The sequence below is a fragment of the Oncorhynchus clarkii genome, chromosome 10, assembly GCF_045791955.1.
Source record: "Oncorhynchus clarkii lewisi isolate Uvic-CL-2024 chromosome 10, UVic_Ocla_1.0, whole genome shotgun sequence".
NCBI lineage: Eukaryota > Metazoa > Chordata > Actinopteri > Salmoniformes > Salmonidae > Oncorhynchus > Oncorhynchus clarkii.
Window position 1 is genome coordinate 25385872 of NC_092156.1, and position 23674 is coordinate 25409545.

General features: G+C 43.5%; 1 pseudogene; it reads right to left on the reverse strand.

Annotated features, from left to right (window-relative positions):
* Positions 1 to 830: 830 nt before the first annotated feature.
* LOC139419198 (NADPH--cytochrome P450 reductase-like) lies at positions 831 to 23246 on the reverse strand (annotated as a pseudogene).
* Positions 23247 to 23674: the final 428 nt, after the last annotated feature.

Consider the following 23674-nt stretch of genomic DNA (forward strand, 5'->3'; position numbering starts at 1 on the left):
CCCCATACACGCTGTCTGCCATCTGCCCGGTACAGTTGAAACTGGGATTAATCTGTGAAGAGCACACTTCTCCAGCATGCCAGTTGTCATCGAAGGTGAGCATTTTCCCACTGAAGTCGGTTACGGTGCCGAAATGCAGTCAAGTCAGACCCTGGTGAGGACGACGAGCACGCAGATGAGCTTCCCTGAGATGGTTTCTGACAGTTTGTGCAGAAATTCTTTGGTTGTATAAACCCAGTTTCATCAGCTGTCCGGGTGGTTGGTCTCAAACGATCCTGCAGCTGAAAGAGCCGGATGTGGAGGTCCTGGGCTGGCGTGGTTACACATGGTCTGCGGTTATGAGGTCGGTTGGAATTCTCTAAAATTACGTTGGAGGTGGCTTATGGTAGAGAAATTGTAATTAAATTATCTGGCAACAGTTCTGGTGGACATCCCTGCAGTCTGCATGCCAATTGCACGCTCCCTCAAAAGATGAGACATCTGTGGTGGCGTTGTGTTACAAAACTGCACATTTTAGAGTGGCCTTTTATTGTCCCCAGCACAAGGTGCACCTGTGTAATGATCATGCTGTTTAATAAGCTTTTTGATTATCTTGGCAAACGAGAAATGCTCACTAACAGTGAAGTAAACATTTGTGCACAACATTTGAGAGAAATAAGCTTTTTGTGTGTATGGAACATTTCTGTGATCTTTTATTTCAGCTCATGAAACATGGGACCAACACTTTACATGTTGCATTTATATTTTGGTTCAGTGTACATGAAAGGACTGGGGGTTAGGGGTCCATTTGGAGTATGAGACCATTCCCAACAAATCTTGAATGAATTGCACTACCTCTCAGCACGAGTCTCCACAAAATGCTGTCAGTAAGATTACACACCAAAACAATAAGTACAACAAACATTCATCCATACGTCTTTCCATTTAGTGATTATGTGCTGACCTTCTAAAACAGTTCACCGTTACCACTCACCCTCCACCAGAATTAAATAGGTTAACATAGGGGTTTGTGAGTGTGTGATGTAACATTAGCTTCATCTTCTTTAGCTCCACACGTCCTGAGAGTAGCCGCCCTTTGTCATCAGCTTCTTGATGTAAGCCACAGCCTGTGTGTGTGTGTGAGGCCTCCCACCTCCTCAGCAATGTCATAGAAGGCATTCTGCACGTCCCGCACCATGTTCCGAGCATCCCTAGGAAAAGACTAGTGGCAGCCATATTTACAGAAGGCACACAATAATGATGGATTTTCATTTTCAAAAAACCCTCAAAGCATTTACAGTGTCTTCAGAAAGTATTCACACCCACATTTTGTTGTGTTACAGCCTGAATTTAAAATTGAATAAATTGAGATTCTGTCACTGGCCTACACTCAATACCCCATAATGTCAAAGTGGAATTATGTTTTTAGAAATATTTAGAAAGCTATAAAGAATGAAAAGCTCAAATCTCTTGAGTCAAGTGTTCAACCCCTTTGTTGTGGCAAGCCTACATAAGTTCAGGAGTAAAAATGTGCTTAACAACTCACATAATAAGATGTATGGACTCACTGTGTGTGCAATAATAGTGTTGAACATGATTTTTGAATGACTACCTCATCTTTGTACCCCACACATACAATGATCTGTAAGGTCCCTCAGTCAAGCAGTGAATTTCAAACACAGATTCACCACAAAGACGAGGGAGGTTTTCCAATGCTTCGCAGAGAAGCAGACATTTGATATCCCTTTGAGCATGGTGTAGTTATTAATTACACTGTGGATGGTGTACACCTAGTCACTACAAAGATACATGCGTCCTTCCTAACTCGGCTGTGACAGGAGAAAACTGAGGATGGATCAACAACATTTTAATTACTCCACAATACTAACCTAAATGACAGAGTAAAGAAGGAAGCCTGTACAGAATACAATGTTTCCAAAACACGCATTTTGTTTGCAACAGGGCACTAAAGTAAAACTGCAAAAAAGGAGGAAATGAACTGTCCTGAAAAGAAAGCGTTACATGTTATGTTGGATTTTTCCCAAACATCACTGAGTACCCCTCTTCATATTTTCAAGAATTGTGGTGGTTACATCATGTTATGGGTATGCTTATCTTCGGCAAGGACTAGGGAATTTTGGGGGATAAAAATAAATGGAATAGAGCTAAGCATAGGCAAATCCGAGAGGAAAACCTGGTTCAGTCTGCTTTTCAACAGACACTGGGAGACAAATTCACCTTTCAGTACGACAACCTTAAACACAAGCCCAAATATACACTGGAGTTGCTTACCAAGACGACATTGAATGTTCCTGAGTGACCTAATTACAGTTTTGAAATCGGCTTGAAAATCTATGGCAAGACTTCAAAATGGCTGTCTAGCAAAGATCATCAACCAACTTAACAGAACTTGAAGAATTTTAAAAGGAATAATGTCCAAATATTGTACAATCCAGATGTGCAAAGCTCTTAGAGAGACTTACCCAGAAAGACGCACAGCTGTAATCGCTGCCAAAGGTGGTTCTAATATGTATTGACTCAGTGGTGTGAATACTTATGTAAATTAGATATTTCTGAATATCCTTTTCAATAAATTAGCAAACATTTCTAAAAACTTTGTCATAATGGGTTATTGTGTATAGATGAGTGAATTAAAAAAAAAAAATTTAATCAATTTTAAATTCAGCCTAACAACAAAATGTGGAATAATTCCAAAATGTAGAATAATTTCTTCCTAGGTTCTGGCCTTTCTAGGGAGTTTTTCCTAGCCACCGTGCTTCTACACCTGCATTGCTTGCTATTTGGGGTTTTAGGCTGGGTTTCTGTACAGCACATGGTGACATCAGCTGATGTAAGAAGGGTTTTATAAATAAATGTGATTGAAATTTGATTGATTGAAGGGGTATGAATACTTTCTGAAGACACTATACATATACAGCTGGTCTGAAATGGAGCCGAAGTACAGTATCGTCTCACCGACATCCTTCCCTGATAGAAAAACAACACACTCTTATTTACTTATTTTATTTAACCCTTATTTTACCAGGTAAGTACACACTCTTGATGTGAAACTGTCACACTGGCACTCTTTTCCCTTATGCTAAAATATTAAAAGATACTTGTTGAAAACAAATTCACAGTAGAACATGGAGACTTGCTTGCTGTGGACTCCATCTATTCTATGCACAAGCCAAACACTTCTGTTTTAACAGATGTTCTTCAAAATACCACACAATACCAGAAAATCCACACTCTGGACACATTTCAATTTTCCAATTCAATAAGTAGACTTAGATGCCAGACGAGGCCCAGGCTTTCTTCCTCCCTAGCTGTTTACCTTGCTCCTTCATCCAGCCTCTCTCCTGGAGGAAGCCCATGAAGGGGGCGATGCCTGTGCCGGGCCCAATCATCACCACCGGGTTGCTGGCTTTGAACGGCAGCCGGAACTGGGACTTGCGGACGTACATGGGCACCGTGGCCTTGTGGCCGTTGTCCGTCACCACCAACTTGTTCTTCAGCCAGTTGGTGGCCACTCCCTTGAAGCTCCGCCCTGTGCTGGTCTGGAACTCCACCACCACCGCACAGATGCTCACCATGTCGGAGTACACCTGACATCAAGACAATACACAGTTAAGTAAACAAAGAAACGAAATAAAGAAACAAATAACTGATAAAGTGGAAACTGAACTGGCAATAACAGGTCAGCTGTTCTCCGATTCCTGGTATCATATCCTGAACTCCTATATTGCTCTCCCTTCATGGGCTCTGCTGTACAAATATATATTTCTACCTAAAATGGACAACGTATTATTATTTTTTCTAATAGTGGGTCTCAACTCGCCAGAGGAGGCGATGGAGTAGTAGCGAGCCTGTAGGCGGGGCAGCAGCTCACACAGGTGGTCTATGGTAGGGTGGAGGGACGGCATGTCCTCCAACACAGCCAGGATGTTCCTCTGAGAATCCAGCACCCAGCTCTGGTACAGACCCTGACAGAGAGACAGACAGACAACAGTTACTCTCCATTGAGTATGTTTACATACACACTAATAATTTGATATTAAACTGATTATAGCAGAAGGCAGAGTATGGCATTCGTCATGTAAACACCTAACTCTGCTTTTCTTAATCGGCGTAAGGTCATAATGGAAGTAAGCATACGCTGATTAAAACACCTGGTTTTCTGAGCAATCTTTTCTAAATATTAGGACATGTAAACAGCTTAGTAGGCATTCCAGTGGTGTATTTGATCTGCACATGTGCCAGCAGCGGGTAGTGTCAGCAGCGGGTAGTGTCAGCAGCGGGTAGCGCAAGCTTCTCTCTTATGCTCGAGTGAAGTGAATTCGAAAAAACTGAAAGTATGCATCTTATAAATAGTTTTCACATACAAACTTTATATGTCTGAATCAAATAGTCTGAACAAAAATAACATGGTCACTGTAGTTGAACGTTTAATTTGATTGGTGATTTTCAGCATTCATCAAAAGTCCCATCAGGTAGACTGATGTCAGATGTGTCCATACAAACAGGATTATTAGGGAAATCGTTCTTCTTGCAAAGCATGTAAACGTTTTAAACAAACTATTATATTAACCTGACTATCCACAATAATCACATTATTGTATGGATGTAACCATGCTCATTGATACAGAGCATTTACAGTTATTCAAACCTATTGACAGCATGCATTTCTGGGTGGGCAGTGGAGTGTCAGTCAGTAGGAGGTTTGAGGGGTGCCAACCTTGCCCTCCTGGGAGGCGGAGGCCATCTTGCGCAGGATGTCCTGGTCCTTGGGGTCGGTGGCGTACTGGGCCAGCTCAAACAGGACGTTGGTGCGAGGGGGGTTGGTGATGTCCAAATAGTGGGTCAGAGCCGTGCGGTACGTTGTCGGACACGGGAATGGGTGCTTCTTATTGGACTCCTCTGAAACACACACAGATGAAGAATCTTATCAGCATCATTGTTTAAGATTCAAGTTCTCTTTATTTTGAGGCCACTGCATCCATTTTGGTTGTTAATGGTGGACCACATGGTTTAGTTGACAATGTGTGCAGCAGTATCTTTCCAACCTCTAGATCATGTGCATTATATTGCAACCAAATATTATGGAAAATGCCAATGGAAAAAATAACTACTCCAATGCAAATACAGATGCAAAGTAGCTCACATCATGTCCCTGAGCCATGATTTAGAACTGACTTTCAAGGTTGTTGAGAGAGATAAGTGTCCAGGTCGGCATCCAGGATCTGGCCTATTCTGTTCACTATTGACACGTCATTAATGGGGTAAACAGCAACGTGGTCTCCAGAGTCATATCTACAGGGAAGGAGAAAGACAGGGGGAGATGGATGAACAAGACTTCCCACTGTATTTATATAACAAGCAAATGTCATTACATATACAAGATTTACATGCTTTTTGCCAGTGTGTGAAAAATAAAATAAAATTGATTAACCAACTTGACACTTGTTAGCAGACAGAAGTAATGCAGTAGGCATAGGAAGGCAGAAATGCATTATATTTAAAGGCCCACTGCAGACAAAAATGTGATTTTCCTATGTTTTATTTATATTTACACACTTTGACATTGGAATAATACTGTGAAATTGTGAAAATGATAATGCCCTTTTAGTGTAAGAGCTGTTTGCAAAGACTGCCTGAAATGTGGGATGGAGCTTTGGCCAGCCATCACCAGGTTGTAAATTGGTTAATAGCCCAATAAGAGAGTTCCATACCTAACAATATTTTCTGTTTTCCAGACCAGACAGTCTTAGCAAAATTCTTGCTTGGGAAATGTTTGTTTTTGACCATTTTAATTGAAAACAATCACAGTAAGGTACTTAATTGTTACCCAGAAATGATTTGATATTGAGATAAAAACAACTGCATTGGACCTTTAATGGCATAGGACTTTTCATATAAAATATTAATAAAAGAGCAGATACCTGATTTGGGAGCCTGAGATGTCCAGCTCTAGATGCGTCAGATGTCGGTCGCCGGCTTGGTTCAGCTGGCGGCTAACCGCTACCGTGGCCAAGGAGGGGTTCTTTGCATCAAAAGGCCTCCAATGACAAATAATACTGGAGTTATCACAAAGCCATTTCAGACAAATGGAGAAAAGTGCTACTGTTGTAAAAAAGGGTTCAATAAATAACTAACATTTGAGAGGAGATTTCTAATATTAAGGATAAAATTAAAATTAAATGATCTGAGAAGACAGGGGAAGGCACTTTGGCCAAGGTCTATAGAGGGATTTAGTTTACACCTGTCTAGTTCTCTTAGATCAGTGCAGATGAAGGAAAATATAATTTAGACTAGACTATTGAGATGCACCCTAAAAGCACACTGTCTTTGCTGTTGGCATTGGGGAGATGGTGATAATCATGTCAGCGTCATGACAACAGTCATCCCTTTATTGCCCTGAACAACAATCATAATCTATTAATTCCGTTCCATGACAACACAGCTCTGTCATTACGCCTGATAGCTGAGCTCCCTACACCACTTCCTGTGTGAGTGAAGTTGTCAACTCACGGTTTCTGGGTCTCAAAGCTCGAGGCGACCCATCTCCCCAGTATACACCTTATTCATGTTGATGTCAGTTGGAAACACCAACTCGTACTGCTGGTTGCTAAAGGAGAGGAAGAAACGGACAGGTGGTTACTTCCTGCTCCGCATCTCCACCACTCATGATCACACACCTTTGAAGTCTAAAAATAACCCATCAGTGCAGCTAAGGACCGATATCAAATCAAACTTTATTTGTCACATGCGCCGAATACAACAAGTGTAGATCTTACCGTGAAATGCTTACTTACAAGCAGTGCAGATCAAGAAATCTTAAGAAAATATTTACCAAATACACTAAAGTAAAAAATAATAAAAAGTAACACAATAGCATAACAATAACGAGGCTATATACAGGGGGTACCATTCCCGAGTCAGTGTGCGGAGGTACAGGTTAGTTGAGGTAATTTGTACACGTAGGTAGGGGTGAAGTGGCTATGCATAGATAATAACAGCAAGTATCAACAAATGGAAGGGGGAGGTAGTGTCAATGTAAATACATGGTGGCCATTTGAGATTAATTGTTCAGCAGTGTTACGAATCTCTTTTGGCCCGACAGTCTAGGGGGGATGGTAGTGAGACCCGTAACATAACTCATGTAAATTATAACAGTGACAAAGTAAAAGTGAACGAAATAACCAGGACAACTGAAATAATACCGTCAAACTCAGGGTTTATTGTAAAACACACGGTAATGGGGGGGAGCAGGAAAAGGGGCTGAGCTGGACCCAAGGAAAGAAACAAATATGCAAAAACACCCCTAAGCTAGACTAGCCTATTTCAACAACAGCTAACTAACTAACCAAAAATACAGTGGGTGGTCCACCCAGTTCTAACTAGTGTGTGTTAAAAGTTTACCTACGGGTAGTGTATGCCCATGGGCGACTTGTCTTGGTTTCCCCTTTTCCCACCAGCAACAAACAAACACCATAACCAAAACAATACTCACAGGTGATGACAAAGTGATTTGGAGGTGCTCAAACAAAAGAGAGGTTAATTAATACACAGAGAGAGAGATCTACATACATGGCATTTATAAAGAGATTGTGCTACTGAAATCTATCAAGAACAGCTATCTACCAACATGGCATTACAAAGATTGAGCTCTCCTGAAATCTACAAAGAACAGCTATCTACCAACATGGCATTACAAAGATTGAGCTCTCTTGAACAAACAAATGATGGGGTTTTTAAACCATGGGGAAGGAACTGTGATAGGGTAGGAAACAGGAGGAGGTGTGTCTTCTGATTGATGGGTTGATTGTTGACTGATTGGGGAGTAATGATTTTCACCTGTGAGGGGAGAAGGAGAGAAAAGAAACACACACAGGATACACACAGACACAGGATACACACAGACACAGGATACACACAGACACAGGATACCTGTATCCGTAACACTCCCACCCTTAAAAGAGCAACCCTAGGGGGGATTGCGACTACAGTATTTAAATGAACACTCACAACAAATCAACAACCTTGCAAAACATACAGAAATCATCTTCACACACGAGACAAAGCATCTGCCAACACATTATCTGAACCCTTTTTGTGGCGGATCTCCAAATTATAATTTTGTACAATCAGCGCCCAACGCATAAGGCGCTGGTTCTGGTTGTACATTCGGTGGAGAAAAACTAAGGGGTTATGGTCAGTATACACAATCACTGGTAGTGCACTGGAACCAATGTATACTTCGAAGTATTGCAGAGCCAACAACAAAGCAAGAGCTTCTTGTTCTATTGTCGCATAGTTTGTTTGACATTTATTAAATTTACGTGAAAAATAACAAACGGGATGATCTACTCCACTCTTGTCCTGCTGCAGTAGCATCTACCTCAAGCTTGAACGGTTGTTCAAAATCCGGAGCAGCAAGTACAGGGGTACTACATAAGAGTGCTTTCGCTGATTCAAAAGCTCTCTTACAATCAGGGGACCACACAAATGATCTAGCCGGACTAAGCAAATCGGTCAATGGAGCAACTACCGCAGAGAAATTTTTACAGAAGCTACGGTAGTAGCCAACCATCCCTAAAAAGCGGCGTAGCTCTCGTCTAGTGGTAGGTGCAGGGAATGCAGTTATAGCCAAGACCTTGGCATCAACAGGGCGCACCTGTCCATGGCCAACCTCTTTACCGAGATAGGTAACAGTAGCCTTCCCAAACTCGCACTTTGCCAAGTTCAGGGTTAGAGAAGCAGCTGCCAACCGTTCACATACTACCCTTAGCAAGTCAACATGATCTGACCACTCAGACGAATAAATCACTAGGTCATCAAGGTATGCACTACAATTAGGAACGCCAGCTAATACAGAGTTAACCAGTCGTTGGAAAGTGGCTGGTGCATTTCGCATCCCAAAAGCCATGACTGAGTACTGAAGGAAGTTGTCTGGGGTCACAAAGGCAGAAATCTCAGAAGCACGTGAAGTTAACGGAACCTGCCAGTAACCTTTTAAGAGGTCCAACTTGGTCACATACTTAGCAGCACCAATAGTGTCGATACAGTCGTCCAGTCTGGGTAACGGGAACGAATCTGGCATTGTGACAGAATTTACCTTTCGATAATCCGTACATAACCTGGACGTACCATCAGGTTTAGGAACCAGAATGCAAGGAGAACTCCAAGGGCTTGAACTTGGCTTAGCCAGGTCATTCTCCAACAAATATCTCACCTCATCCCTCATTATCTTCCTCTTGGAAGCGTTGATACGATATGGGTGTTGCTTGATAGGTGTAGCATTTCCAACATTAATGTCATGTTCCAACACATTTGTGCGAGTAGGAACGTCATTAAAGAGACATGGAAAACTGTGTAGTAGCCTCACAATATCATTAGCCTGTCCATCCGTTAAATGAACCAGACCTGACTGGATAGACAGCAGCATTTCTGAGTTGGGCAATCTAACACACTGCTGCTGAGTATTGCGCAACTCCAAGCCATCATCATCAATATGACAGTCCACTATCATCGCAGTAGTAGCAGAGGAGACAGCAGTACCTTCCTCAGTTTTTGAACTATCTAACTGTGTGATGGGTCGGGTGTGGTAAGCTTTCAACATGTTAATGTGACACACACGAGATTGGCGTTGTCTATCAGGAGTTTGAAGCACATAGTCAGTTTCACTTATTTTCTTTTCAATTAAATAAGGACCAGAGAAACGAGCTGACAGTGAAGATCCTGGAACAGGTAATAACACCAGTACTTGGTCACCTGGCTGTAGTGGACGAGAAACAGCCTCTTTATCATAGTGTCTTTTCATGCTCCTCTGTGAGGAAGACAGAGCTTCCTTTGCAAGAGCACAAGCTTGGTGTAGGCGCTCACGAAAGCGACTAACATAGTCCAACACATTCTCATCTCTGGTACACAACTCTTGGGACAAGAACTGTTCTTTAAGGACTTTCATTGGTCCTCTTACTGTGTGACCAAACACTAGTTCAGCCGGGCTGAAACCTAGGGACTCCTGCACAGTTTCACGAGCAGCAAACAAAACTAGAGGAACTCCCTCATCCCAATCTTTCTCAGATTCCAAACAATATTTACGTAGCATAGACTTCAGTGTCTGATGCCATCTTTCAAGCGCACCCTGAGACTCTGGGTGATAGGCGCTTGATACACGGTGCGTAATTGATAAGGATTTCAACACCTGCTTGAAGAGCTTGGATAGGAAATTGGTACCTTGATCGCTTTGTACCACCTTCGGTAACCCGAATGTCGTGAAGAATTTTATTAAGGCTTTACTCACTATCGGAGCTGTAATCCTTCTCAGAGGAATAGCCTCGGGGTATCTTGTAGCCATACACATTATCGTTAACAAAAACTGGTTACCCGATTTTGTCTTCGGTAACGGTCCGACACAATCAACCACCACATGCTCAAATGGTTCACCTATGACAGGTATAGGACACAGAGGAGCGGGAGGAATAACCTGATTTGGTTTTCCTGTTATCTGACAGGTGTGGCATGTCCGACAGAACTGAGCCACATCTTGTTTTAAACCCGGCCAAAAAAAATGTCGAAGGATCCGATCATACGTCTTTGTAATTCCTAAATGACCAGACCACTGGTGATCATGAGCAAGGGATAACACATTCTGTCGAAAGGCTGTAGGAATCACTATTTGGTAAACAGCATTCCAATCTCCACCTGCATCAACATGGGATTTCCATTTACGCATGAGGAGATTACCATCAATGAAGTAAGCCACATTCTTCTTCTTCACCTCTTCTAACGAGACAACACTAGAAAAACATTTAGTAAGCTTGTTGTCAACCTTTTGGTTAGCAATCAGCTGCTCACGAGTGACTGGTAACTGTATTGCATCAGCAATAAGTTCAACGTTCTTTAATTCTTTCCTGGGCTGTTTGTCAGAGGGGATCAGCTTCTCAGAGGTATCACACAATCCGTCCTCTTGATCATCCTCTTTGAACAGAACAGTGTTCGACAAATCTATCACGTCACCCTCTTGTAGTGCCTGAGCACGAGTGACAGCACAAGCGGGGAACACATGTGGATAACTCTGTGCCAACTCATTCGAGAGAGAGTGGTCACTTTTATCCAATACTTCCAATACGGGTACTACCTTTCCTCCGGCAATATCGTTACCCATTATAAAGGTCACACCTTTCACTGGCAACTTAGGACGTACCCCCACTCTGAATATTCCACTGATTAACTCAGAGTGTACTTTCACAAAGTGCAACGGCACTGGGACAAAACCCATTTCAATACCCTGCACTAACACACTGGAACCACAGTATGTATCGTCAGATAAGGGCAACACATCAGACAATATAAACGACTGCGCCGCACCAGTATCTCTAAGGATTTTAACCGGACGCTGAGACGCTTCGTCATTCGTTAGGGACACAAACCCCTCGAAAATGAATGGTTCATAACTGCGGTCGGGGACTGAGTCTTTCAAACTACAGTTACCCTGAGGCACCTGTTTTGTTGCAGACCTCACAACCGTACGAATTAGACCAACACCTGTTGGCGGCTTGGCACGAAGAGGCATCCCTTGTTTGCGTTTAAGCAGGAAGCAATCATTAATCATATGTCCCACTTTATGACAATAGAAACAGGAACGCTCATTCTTCTGGCGTGCTTGATATACTACTGCGGGCCGACTAGGGCTAAAGGTAGGAAACTCAGTGGTTCTACTCTCAGTTTGAGCCGAAAACACACTCTTGTGCGTCAACACAAACTCGTCTGCCAACACAGACGCTTCTGCCAGGGAGGATACTTTCTGTTCGTTTAGGTAAACTACAATGCGTTCGGGTAAGCAATTTTTTAACTCTTCCAACAAGATTAACTCCCGGAGAGAGTTGAAATCAGTTACCTTACTAGCAGCATGCCATTTATCAAACAGATTTCCCTTATCTCTAGCAAATTCCACATAAGTCTTACTAGAAGACTTTCTATGAGACCTAAATCTCTGTCGGTATGCCTCAGGCACAAGCTCATAGGCACGAAGAACAGTAGCTTTGACCACTTCATAATTCAAACTGTCCTCCAGAGGTAGCGCTGACAAAACCTCTTGGGCTTTACCAGTTAATTTACACTGAAGTAATAGGCACCATACCTCTTCAGGCCACTTCAATGCTACGGCTATACGCTCAAATACACAAAAATAGGAGTCAACCTCCGACTCTCTGAACAAAGGTACTAAGGCTATCTGCCTACTAATGTCAAACGTGTTTGAGGACACAGCAGGTGAGGACGGCTCACAAACAGGCACAGTAGGAACGAAGGCTAGCCTCGCTGTCTCTGCCTCCAGTTCCATCTGGCGCATTTTAAACGTCATCTGCCGCTGTTCTCTTTCTGCCTCAATTTTACACATCATCTTCCGTTGTTCTCGTTCTTTTTCTGCCTCAATTTTACACATCTCCAACTGGAGAGTCTCTCGCCTAATTTGGGCTCTCTTCCACCTCTAGTTGGAACTGTGCTAAACAGACATCCCTTCTGGCATCACCGTTTGACAGTGGGGAGAGTGGATCAAAATGGGACAATGTGGCTGGTGTTTTAGCCTCGCCCTCATTATCAGATACCAATGGGCTTATAGGAGCAGTTACATCCCCTACAGGGTTAGTATGCTCAGGCAGCGGTAACACAAGCACCTGCTCTTCCAACAATACATTTAACACTAGCTGTTTAACCTCCGCCTTAACTACACTCTGCGGAATCGATATTGAGTAATGGTCAGCCAAGGTCACTAAATCAACTCTACGACATTTATCAAAAACCTCCCACGAAGGATTATCCAAAAAGGACTTCAAATCAAAAGTAGCCATCTTACACTACTTCACAAGAGCCAACGAAAATAGCAAACACTAATGCTACTTCAGCTATGACGCTCAACACTGAACTATACCACTACAACAATCTACATGAGCGGCATGGGTGTCAGTAAAGACAAATCCCGGATGAGCCCCCACTTATGTTACGAATCTCTTTTGGCCCGACAGTCTAGGGGGGATGGTAGTGAGACCCGTAACATAACTCATGTAAATTATAACAGTGACAAAGTAAAAGTGAACGAAATAACCAGGACAACTGAAATAATACCGTCAAACTCAGGGTTTATTGTAAAACACACGGTAATGGGGGGGGAGCAGGAAAAGGGGCTGAGCTGGACCCAAGGAAATAAACAAATATGCAAAAACACCCCTAAGCTAGACTAGCCTATTTCAACAACAGCTAACTAACTAACCAAAAATACAGTGGGTGGTCCACCCAGTTCTAACTAGTGTGTGTTAAAAGTTTACCTACGGGTAGTGTATGCCCATGGGCGACTTGTCTTGGTTTCCCCTTTTCCCACCAGCAACAAACAAACACCATAACCAAAACAATACTCACAGGTGATGACAAAGTGATTTGGAGGTGCTCAAACAAAAGAGAGGTTAATTAATACACAGAGAGAGAGATCTACATACATGGCATTTATAAAGAGATTGTGCTACTGAAATCTATCAAGAACAGCTATCTACCAACATGGCATTACAAAGATTGAGCTCTCCTGAAATCTACAAAGAACAGCTATCTACCAACATGGCATTACAAAGATTGAGCTCTCTTGAACAAACAAATGATGGGGTTTTTAAACCATGGGGAAGGAACTGTGATAGGGTAGGAAACAGGAGGAGGTGTGTCTTCTGATTGATGGGTTGATTGTTGACTGATTGGGGAGTAATGATTTTCACCTGTGAGGGGAGAAGGAGAGAAAAGAAACACACACAGGATACACACAGACACAGGATACACACAGACACAGGATACACACAGACACAGGATACCTGTATCCGTAACAAGCAGTCTTATGGCTTGGGGGTAGAAGCCGTTTGGTCCTAGACGTGGCACTCCAGTACTGTTTGCCGTGAGGTAGCAGAGAAAACAGTCTATGACTTGGGTGACTGGAGTCTGACAATTTTATGGGCTTTCCTCTGACACCGCCTATTGTAGAGGTCCTGGATTGCAGGAAGCTTGGCTCCAGTTATGCACTGGCCCGTACACACTACCCTCTGCAGCGCCTTACGGTCAGATGCCGAGCAGTTGCCATACCAGGCGGTGATTCAACATGTCAGGATGCTCTCGATAGTGCAGCTGTAGAACTTTTTGAGGATCTGGGCACCCAGACCAAATATTTTCAGTCTCCTGAGGGGAAAAGGTTTTGTCGTGCCCTCTTCATGACTGTCTTGGTGTGTTTGGACCATGATAGATCGTTGGTGATGTGGACACCAAGGAACTTGAAACTCTCGACTCGCTCCACTGCAGCCCCATTGATGTTAATGGGGCCCTGTTCGGCCCGCCTTTTCCTGTAGTCCACAATCAGCTCCTTTGTCTTGCTCACATTGAGGGAGAGGTTGTTGTCCTGGCACCACGGCCCGTTCTCTGACCTCCCTATAGGCCGTCTCATCGTTGTCGGTGATCAGGCTGACACTGTTGTGTCTTCTGCAAACTTAATGATGGTATTGGAGTTGTGTTTGGCCACGCAGTCATGGATGAACAGGGAGTACAGGAGGGACTAAGTACACACCCCTGGGGGGCTCCAGTGTTGAGGATCAGCGTGGCAGACATGTTATTGCCTACCCTTCCGGACGGGGGGCAGCCCGTCAGGAAGTCTAGGATTCAGTTGGAAAGGGAGGTGTTTAGTCCCAGGGTCCTTAGCTTAGTGATGAGCTTCGTGGGCACTATGGTGTTGAACACTGAGCTGTAGTCAATGAACAGCATTCTCACATAGGTGTTCCTTTTGTCCATGTCGGAAAGGGCAGTGTGGAGTGCGATTGACATTGTGTCATCTGTGGATCTGTTGGGGCAGTATGAGAATTGGAGTGGGTCTAGGGTATCTGGGAGGATGCTGTTGATGTTAGCCATGACCAGCCTTGCAAAGCACTTCATGGCTACCAAAGTGAGTGTTACAGGGGCGGTAATCATTTAGGCAGGTTACCTTCGCTTCCTTTGGCACAGGGACTATGGTGGTCTGCTTGAAACATGTAAGTATTACAGACTCGGTCAGGGAGAGGTTGAAAATGTCAGTGAAGACACTTGCCAGTTGATCCGCGCATGCTTTGAGTACACGTCCTGGTAATCCGTCTGGATATGGACAGCCACATACGCTTTTAGTGGGGTTCGCTCTCTGTGATGCAAATGCTATGATGCATGTGCGTATGGTAAAAGGGTTGGATGCCATGCAGAGCAGAGTGAAAAGCCTCAAAGCACAGGGGAGACATTCATGTCAGGCACTATTATGCATGCAAACAGAATTTGAAATGGAAATGTGCCGTTGTTTAACCAAATGTGTTAACCAGGTTTGTTATTTGCAGTTTAAGCTTTATGGTTGTTTTTCTGAAAACATGCAAACAATGTCAGGGTCTATCAAACATGACTTAATCAATTGTTTACTATATCTGATATGTCCAGGATTCATAGCTGGTGATATTACCAAGATCCCTTGTTCTGTATTGAATCGGAATACAAAGTAAAACATTATAGGCTGGTTTCCCAGACACAGATTAAGTCTAGTCCTGGACTATAAAGCTTTTCAATGGAGAATCTCAATTGAGAATATTTTTTTATCCTGAACTAGGCTTAATTTGTTTCTGGGAAACCAGCCCTCTGGGTCATTAAACAAAATGTATAAAATGATGTACATCTGCTCCTAGAGCTCCATAGTAAATATCTCTACTTGGCAACCAGTTTGACCAGGAGAGCGAGGGGGGGTAGCCAACTAGCTATTAACTGGTGTTATCTCCTGTGGCCTCCACCCCAAAGTGTTCACACACAGCAGGCCAGAACTGCTCCTTCCATGATACAAAGTCTTCCTCAAGGCTGGGGAAGAGGGTAAGACAGACATAGAACACAGTCATAGGATATTTTGATAAGATAAAAACATACATGTTTATGAATATGGATTCATTTATTACTCACGTGCCATCATCGTCTCCCATTCCCAGGTCATAGATCCTCCTGCCACCCAGCTCTTCCAGTCTCTTGTCAGTATGCTTTCCCATTGCATTGAAGTGCTCATATGTTTTATTCCCCAAGCCAAACACCTGCACAGTTCAAAGGCAGATGCTATCAGCTATCATAGTAGATCAAAATTAATTAACTACATATAAATGTAAAGCTTCCATGATATACAGTACCAGTCAAAAGTTTGGACACACCTACTCATTACAGGGTTTTTCTTTATTTTTACTATTTTCTACATTGTAGAATAATAGTGAAGACATCAAAACTATTAAATAACACATTTGGAATCATGTAGTAACCAAAAAAGAGTTAAACAAATCAAAATATATTACACATTTGAGATTTTTCAAAGTAGCCACCCTTTTCCTTGATGACAGCTTTACATACTATTGGCATTCTCTCAACCAGCTATTATGGCAAGAACAGCTGTCACGCCCTGACCTTAGAGAGACTTTTTATGTCTCTATTTGGTTTGATCAGGGTGTGATTTGGGTGGGCATTCTATGTTCTGTTTTCTAGGTTTTTGTATTTCTCTGTTTTAGCCGGGTATGGTTCTCAATCAGGGACAGCTGTCTATCGTTGTCTCTGATTGGGAATCATACTTAGGCAGCCTTTTTCCCCTTTTGTCATTGTGGGAAGTTGTCTTTGTTAGGGGTATTACAGCCCTTGTAAGCTTCACGGCGTTTTTGTTGGCGTCATTTTAACAAATAAAAGAAAATGTACACTCACCACGCTGCACCTTGGTCTCATTCCGACGACGGCCGTGACAACAGCTTAAATAAGCAAAGAGCAACGACAGTCCATCATTACTTTAAGACATGAAGGTCAGTCAATCAGGAAAATTTCTTTAAGTGCAGTCGCAAAAAACATCAAGCGCTATGATGAAACTCTCATGAGGACCGACACAGGAAAAGAAGACCCAGAGTTACCTCTGCTGCAGAGGGTAAGTTCATTCGAGTTACCAGCCTCAGAAATTGCTTCACAGAGTTAAGTAACAGACACATCTCAAAATAAACTGTACAGAGGAGACTGCGTGAAATCAGGTCTTAGTGGTCAAATTGCTGCAAAGAAACCACTACTAAAGGACACCAATTAGAAGAAGAGACTTCCTTGGGCCAAGAAACACGAGCAATGGACATTAGCAATGGACACTGCCCTTCGTTCTGATGAGTCCAAATTTGAGATTTTTGGTTCCAACCTCCATGTCTTTGTGAGATGCAGAATAGGTGAACGGATGATCTCTGCATGTGTGGTTCTCACCGTGAAGTATGGAGGAGGAGGTGTGATGGTGCTTTGCTAGTGACACTGTCAGTGATATTTAGAATTCAAGGCACACTTAACCAGCATGGCTACCAGAGCATTCTGCAGCGATACGCCATTCCATCTTGTTTGCGCTTAGTGGGACTATAATTTGTTTTTCAACAGGACAACAACCCAACACACCTCCAGGCTGTGTAAGGTCTATTTGACCAAGAAGGAGAGTGATGGAGTGCTGCATCAGATGACCTGGCCTCCACAATCACCTGACCTCAACCCAATTCTGATGATTTTGGGATGAGTTGGACCACAGAGTGAAGGAAAAGCAGCCAACAAGTGCTCAGCATATGTGGGAACTCCTTCAAGACTTGGAAAAGCATTCCAGGTGAGGCTGGTTGAGAGAATCTCAAGAGTGTGCAAAGCTGTCATCAAGGCAAAGGGTGGCTAGTTTGAATAATCTCAAATATTTTTGGATTTGTTAACCACTTTTTTGGTTACCACATGATTCAATGTGTTATTTCATAGTTTTGATGTCTTCACTATTATTCTACAATATAGAAAATAGTAAAAAAATTAAGAAAAACCCTTGAATGAGTAGGTGTGTCCAAACTTTTGACTGGTACTGTAGGTCAGGTAGGGCCTATATCATGATGCAAACCTGAGTTGACTGTAAATGCAGTAATACCCTATCTCCTCTTGTCCAAGCTGTACATTTTGTCACGCCCTGACCTTAGAGATTATTTTATTCTCTATTTTGGTTAGGTCAGGGTGTGACTAGGGTGGGTAGTCTAGTTTTTTCATTTCTATGTTGGCCTGGTATGGTTCCCAATCAGAGGCAGCTGTCTATCGTTGTCTCTGATTGGGGGATCATATTTAGGCAGCCTTTTCCCACAGTTTTTTTGTGGGACCTTGTTTTTTGTGTAGCTGCCTGTGAGCAGCCCAGAACGTCACGTTTCGTTTTCTTCTATATTGTTTTTGGTGAGTTTCATATTTATTAAACATGTGAAACTCTAAGTACGCTGCGCCTTGGTCCATTCATTCAGACGATCGTGACCCATTTACTCAATTACACCATATGGCTCAGATCTGTAATGTTATATACAATTCAATACATTTTACAACACATTAAGCGTGTGCACTCAGGCCACTACTCTACAACACAAAATCCATGTGTATGTACAGTGCATTGCGAAAGTATTCGGCCCCCTTGAACTTTGCAACCTTTTGCCACATTTCAGGCTTCAAACATAAAGATATAAAACTGTATTTTTTTGTGAAGAATCAACAACAAGTGGGACACAATCATGAAGTGGAACGACATTTATTGGATATTTCAAACTTTTTTAACAAATCAAAAACTGAAAAATTGGGCGTGCAAAATTATTCAGCCCCTTTACTTTCAGTGCAGCAAACTCTCTCCAGAAGTTCAGTGAGGATCTCTGAATGATCCAATGTTGACCTAAATGACTAATGATGATAAATACAATCCACCTGTGTGTAATCAAGACTCCGTATAAATGCACCTGCACTGTGATAGTCTCAGAGGTCCGTTAAAAGCACAGAGAGCATGAAGAACAAGGAACACACCAGGCAGGTCCGAGATACTGTTGTGAAGAAGTTTAAAGCCGGATTTGGATACAAAAGATTTCCCAAGCTTTAAACATCCCAAGGAGCACTGTGCAAGCGATAATATTGAAATGGAAGGAGAATCAGACCACTGCAAATCTACCAAGACCTGGCCGTCCCTCTAAACTTTCAGCTCATACAAGGAGAAGACTGATCAGAGATGCAGCCAAGAGGCCCATGACCACTCTGGATGAACTGCAGAGATCTACAGCTGAGGTGGGAGACTCTGTCCATAGGACAACAATCAGTCGTATATTGCACAAATCTGGCCTTTATGGAAGAGTGGCAAGAAGAAAGCCATTTCTTAGAGATATCCATAAAAAGTGTTCGTTTAAAGTTTGCGACAAGCCAACTGGGAGACACACCAAACATGTGGAAGAAGGTGCTCTGGTCAGATGAAATAAAAATGGAACTTTTTGGCAACAATGCAAAACGTTATGTTTTGCATAAAAGCAACACAGCTCATCACCCTGAACACACCATCCCCTCTGTCAAACATGGTGGTGGCAGCATCATGGTTTGGGCCTGCTTTTCTTCAGCAGGGACAGGGAAGATGGTTCAAATTGATGGGAAGATGGATGGAGCCAAATACAGGACCATTCTGGAAGAAAACCTGATGGAGTCTGCAAAAGACCTGAGACTGGGACAGAGATTTGTCTTCCAACAAGACAATGATCCAAAACATAAAGCAAAATCTACAATGGAATGGTTCAAAAATAAACATATCCAGGTGTTAGAATGGCCAAGTCAAAGTCCAGACCTGAATCCAATCGAGAATCTGTGGAAAGAACTGAAAACTGCTGTTCACAAATGCTCTCCATCCAACCTCACTGAGCTCGAGCTGTTTTGCAAGGAGGAATGGGAAGAAATGTCAGTCTCTCGGACCAAACTGTCAGATGTGTGCGTACTGGTAGTGAAGTCAGGTGCAGGAGAGCAGAGATTTGTGAACAGGCGCACACTTTATTTAGGCAAAAGTGCAAAACACGCAAAACAGTCACAAGAATTATGTTTAACTTCATTGGGATAGGGGGCAGTATTTTCACGTCCGGATGAAAAGCATGTCCAAATTAAACTGCCTGCTACTCAGGCCCAGAAGCTAAAATATGCATATATATGCATTAGTAGATTTGGATAGAAAACACTCAGAAGTTTCTAAAACTGTTTGAATGATGTCTGTGAGTATAACAGAACTTATTTGGCAGGCGAAACCCCGAGGACAAACCATTCAGAATTGTGTTTTTAGGTCACTCTTTTCAATGGGTTTTCATTAGGAATCCAGATTTCTAAGGGACTTGCTTGCAGTTCCTATTGCTTCCACTGGATGTCAAGTCTTTAGAAATTGGTTGAGGTTTTTCCTTTGAGAAATGAAGAAGTAGCACTGTTAAAAACGAGGGTAGAGAGAAGTGTACTCTGTTAGAGGCGTGTAACCTGAAAGCTCGCTACACTTTGTTTTCCTCCGGTATTGAGCACAGTTTATCCCGTCTTCAATTTGATCAATTATTTACGTAAAAAAATACCTAAAGTTGTATTAGGAAAGTTGTTTGAAATGTTTGGACAAAGATTACAGGTAACTTATGAGATATTTTGTAGTCATGTTGCGCGAGTTGGAACCGGTGTTTTTCTGGATCAAACACACCAAATAAATGGACATTTTGGATATACACTGCTCAAAAAAATAAGGGGAACACTAAAATAACACATCCTAGATCTGAATGAATGAAATATTCTTATTAAATACTTTTTTCTTTACATAGTTGAATGTGCTGACAACAAAATCACACAAAAATGATCAATGGAAATCAAATGTATCAACCCATGGAGGTCTGGATTTGGAGTCACACTCAAAATTAAAGTGGAAAACCACACTGCAGGCTGATCCAACTTTGATGTAATGTCCTTAAAACAAGTCAAAATGAGGCTCAGTAGTGTGTGTGGCCTCCACGTGCCTGTATGACCTCCCTACAACGCCTGGGAAGGCTCCTGATGAGGTGGCGGATGGTCTCCCGAGGGATCTCCTCCCAGACCTGGACTAAAACATCCGCCAACTCCTGGACAGTCTGTGGTGCAACGTTGGTGGATGGAGCGAGACATGATGTCACAGATGTGCTCAATTGGATTCAGGTCTGGGGAACGGGCGGGCCAGTACATAGCATCAATGCCTTCCTCTTGCAGGAACTGCTGACACACTCCAGCCACATGAGGTCTAGCATTGTCTTGCATTAGGAGGAACCCAGGGCCAACCGCACCAACATATGGTCTCACAAGGGGTCTGAGGATCTCATCTCGGTACCTAATGGCAGTCAGGCTACCTCTGGTGAACACATGGAGGGCTGTGCGGCCCGGCCCCCCAAAGAAATGCCACCCCACACCATGACTGACCCACCGCAAAACCGCTCATGCTGGAGGATGTTGCAGGCAGCAGAACGTTCTCCACGGCATCTCCAGACTGTCACATGTGCTCAGTGTGAACCTGCTTTCATCTGTGAAGAGCACAGGGCGCCAGTGGCGAATTTGCCAATCTTGGTGTTCTCTGGCAAATGAAAAACGTCCTGCACGGTGTTGGGCTGTAAGCACAACCCCCACCTGTGGACGTCGGGCCCTCATACCACCCTCATGGAGTCTGTTTCGGACCGTTTGAGCAGACACATGCACATTTGTGGCCTGCTGGAGGTCATTTTGCAGGGCTTTGGTAGTGCTCCTCCTTGCACAAAGGCGGAGGTAGCGGTCCTGCTGCTGGGTTGTTGCCCTCCTACGGCCTCCTCCACGTCTCCTGATGTACTGGCCTGTCTCCTGGTAGCGCCTCCATGCTCTGGACACTACGCTGACAGACACAGCAAACCTTCTTGCCACAGCTGCATTGATGTGTCATCCTGGATGAGCTGCACTACCTGAGCCACTTGTGTGGGTTGTAGACTCCGTCTCATGCTACCACTAGAGTGAAAGCACCGCCAGCATTCAAAAGTGACCAAAACATCAGCCAGGAAGCATTGGAACTGAGAAGTGGTCTGTGGTCACCACCTGAAGAACCACTCCTTTATTGGGGGTGTCTTGCTAATTGCCTATAATTTCCACCTTTTGTCTATTCCATTTGCACAACAGCATGTGAAATGTATTGTCAATCAGTGTTGCTTCCGAAGTGGACAGTTTGATTTCACAGAAGTGTGATTGACTTGGAGTTACATTGTGTTGTTTGTGTTCCCTTTATTTTTTTGAGCACGACGGAATTAATCGAACAAAAAGACCATTTGTGATGTTTATGGGACATTTTGGAGTGCCAACAGAAGAAGCTCGTCAAAGGTAAGGCATGAATTATATCTTTATTTCTGCATTTTGTGTCACGCCTGGCGGGTTGAAATATGATTGTCTGTGTTTGTTTGCTGGGGTGCTGTACTCAGTTAATAGCATCGTTTGCTTTCGCCGTAAAGCCTTTTGAAATCTGACACGTTGGCTGGATTTTTGGTGTATTGGTGTAATTTGGTGTATTGCATGTGTGATTTCATGAAAGTTAATGTTTCTTGTAATTGATTTGAATTTAGCACTCTGCATTTTTACTGGATGTTGGCCAGGTGGGACGCTAGCGTCCCACATATCCCAGAGAAGTTAATAATAAACATCTTTGTGAAAAATAACACGGAAAAAACAAGCCAATACACACGTAACACAAACAATCTTCCACAAAGACATGATGAGGAACAGAGGAATAAATACATGTAGATTGATTGGGGAATGAAAACCAGGTGTGCAGGGAACAAGACAATACAAATGGATACATGAAAAATGGAGCGGCGATGGCTAGAAAGCCGGTGACGTCGACCACCGAACGCCGCCCGAACAAGGAGAGGAGCCGTCTTCGGCGGAAGTTGTGACAAACACACCCGCTCACCTCCTCCATTTTACCCCTTCCTGGGAAGAAGCACGGGACACTTTTACACATTATGTACATGGCCTTCTTTCCCACCTCCCAGCTCCGGGGTATGGAAGGAAAGCAGCATCCCCACTTCCTCCTCTAATGCCCTCGCCGCAGCACTAACATTCAGCGCAGGGAACACATAATCCAGACCCTCCGTCCACCGATCAGAGTTGGAAGTATCAGTCACATACTGCCGATGAAGTACTGGCAAGGAACATCAGACCTCAGCTACGACCTTCCTCAGTAGGTGAGATAATCGGATTCCCGCTCTTTCTCCCAGCTCCTCCAACGCTCTGCTCCTGCTCCGCATCAGATGACCCAGCTTGGTACGCCCCACACCTAACATGCATGAACATAGGCTGGCTGAACCCACAGCATGGGACTGGATCAGAGGCTCTTCAAAAAGCCACATCCCTGGTGGCGTGCCAGCCTTACGGGACATATCGGACACTCTCCAAGCCTGCATAACAGACTCATAGAATGGAGTCAGGTCAGACAAATCACCCCCCTCTAGTTTTAAGAGGAAAAGGGGCTTGTCTATGCCCAAACAGCCCGCTCTCCTCATCGTGTAGACTGTATTGACCCAGCTAGAACCGTCACTGTACAACAGTCTCTGGGCTGCTTGAAGCCGGAAAGCCATGATCCTAGAAGAAATGTCCACCAGGCCTTGCCCACCCTTGTGCAGTGGCAGGTACAGGGCAGCAACTTTAATCCAATGTTGTCCAGACAAGAAGAAATTGACAAGTGTCCTCTGAAGCTTTTGTATCAGGCCTCCCGGTGGCTGTAAAATCATTAGTCTGTGCCACAAGGTAGAGGCGGCTAGGTTATTGGCTAGCAGAACCCTTCACCTATAAGACAGCTGGGGTAGCT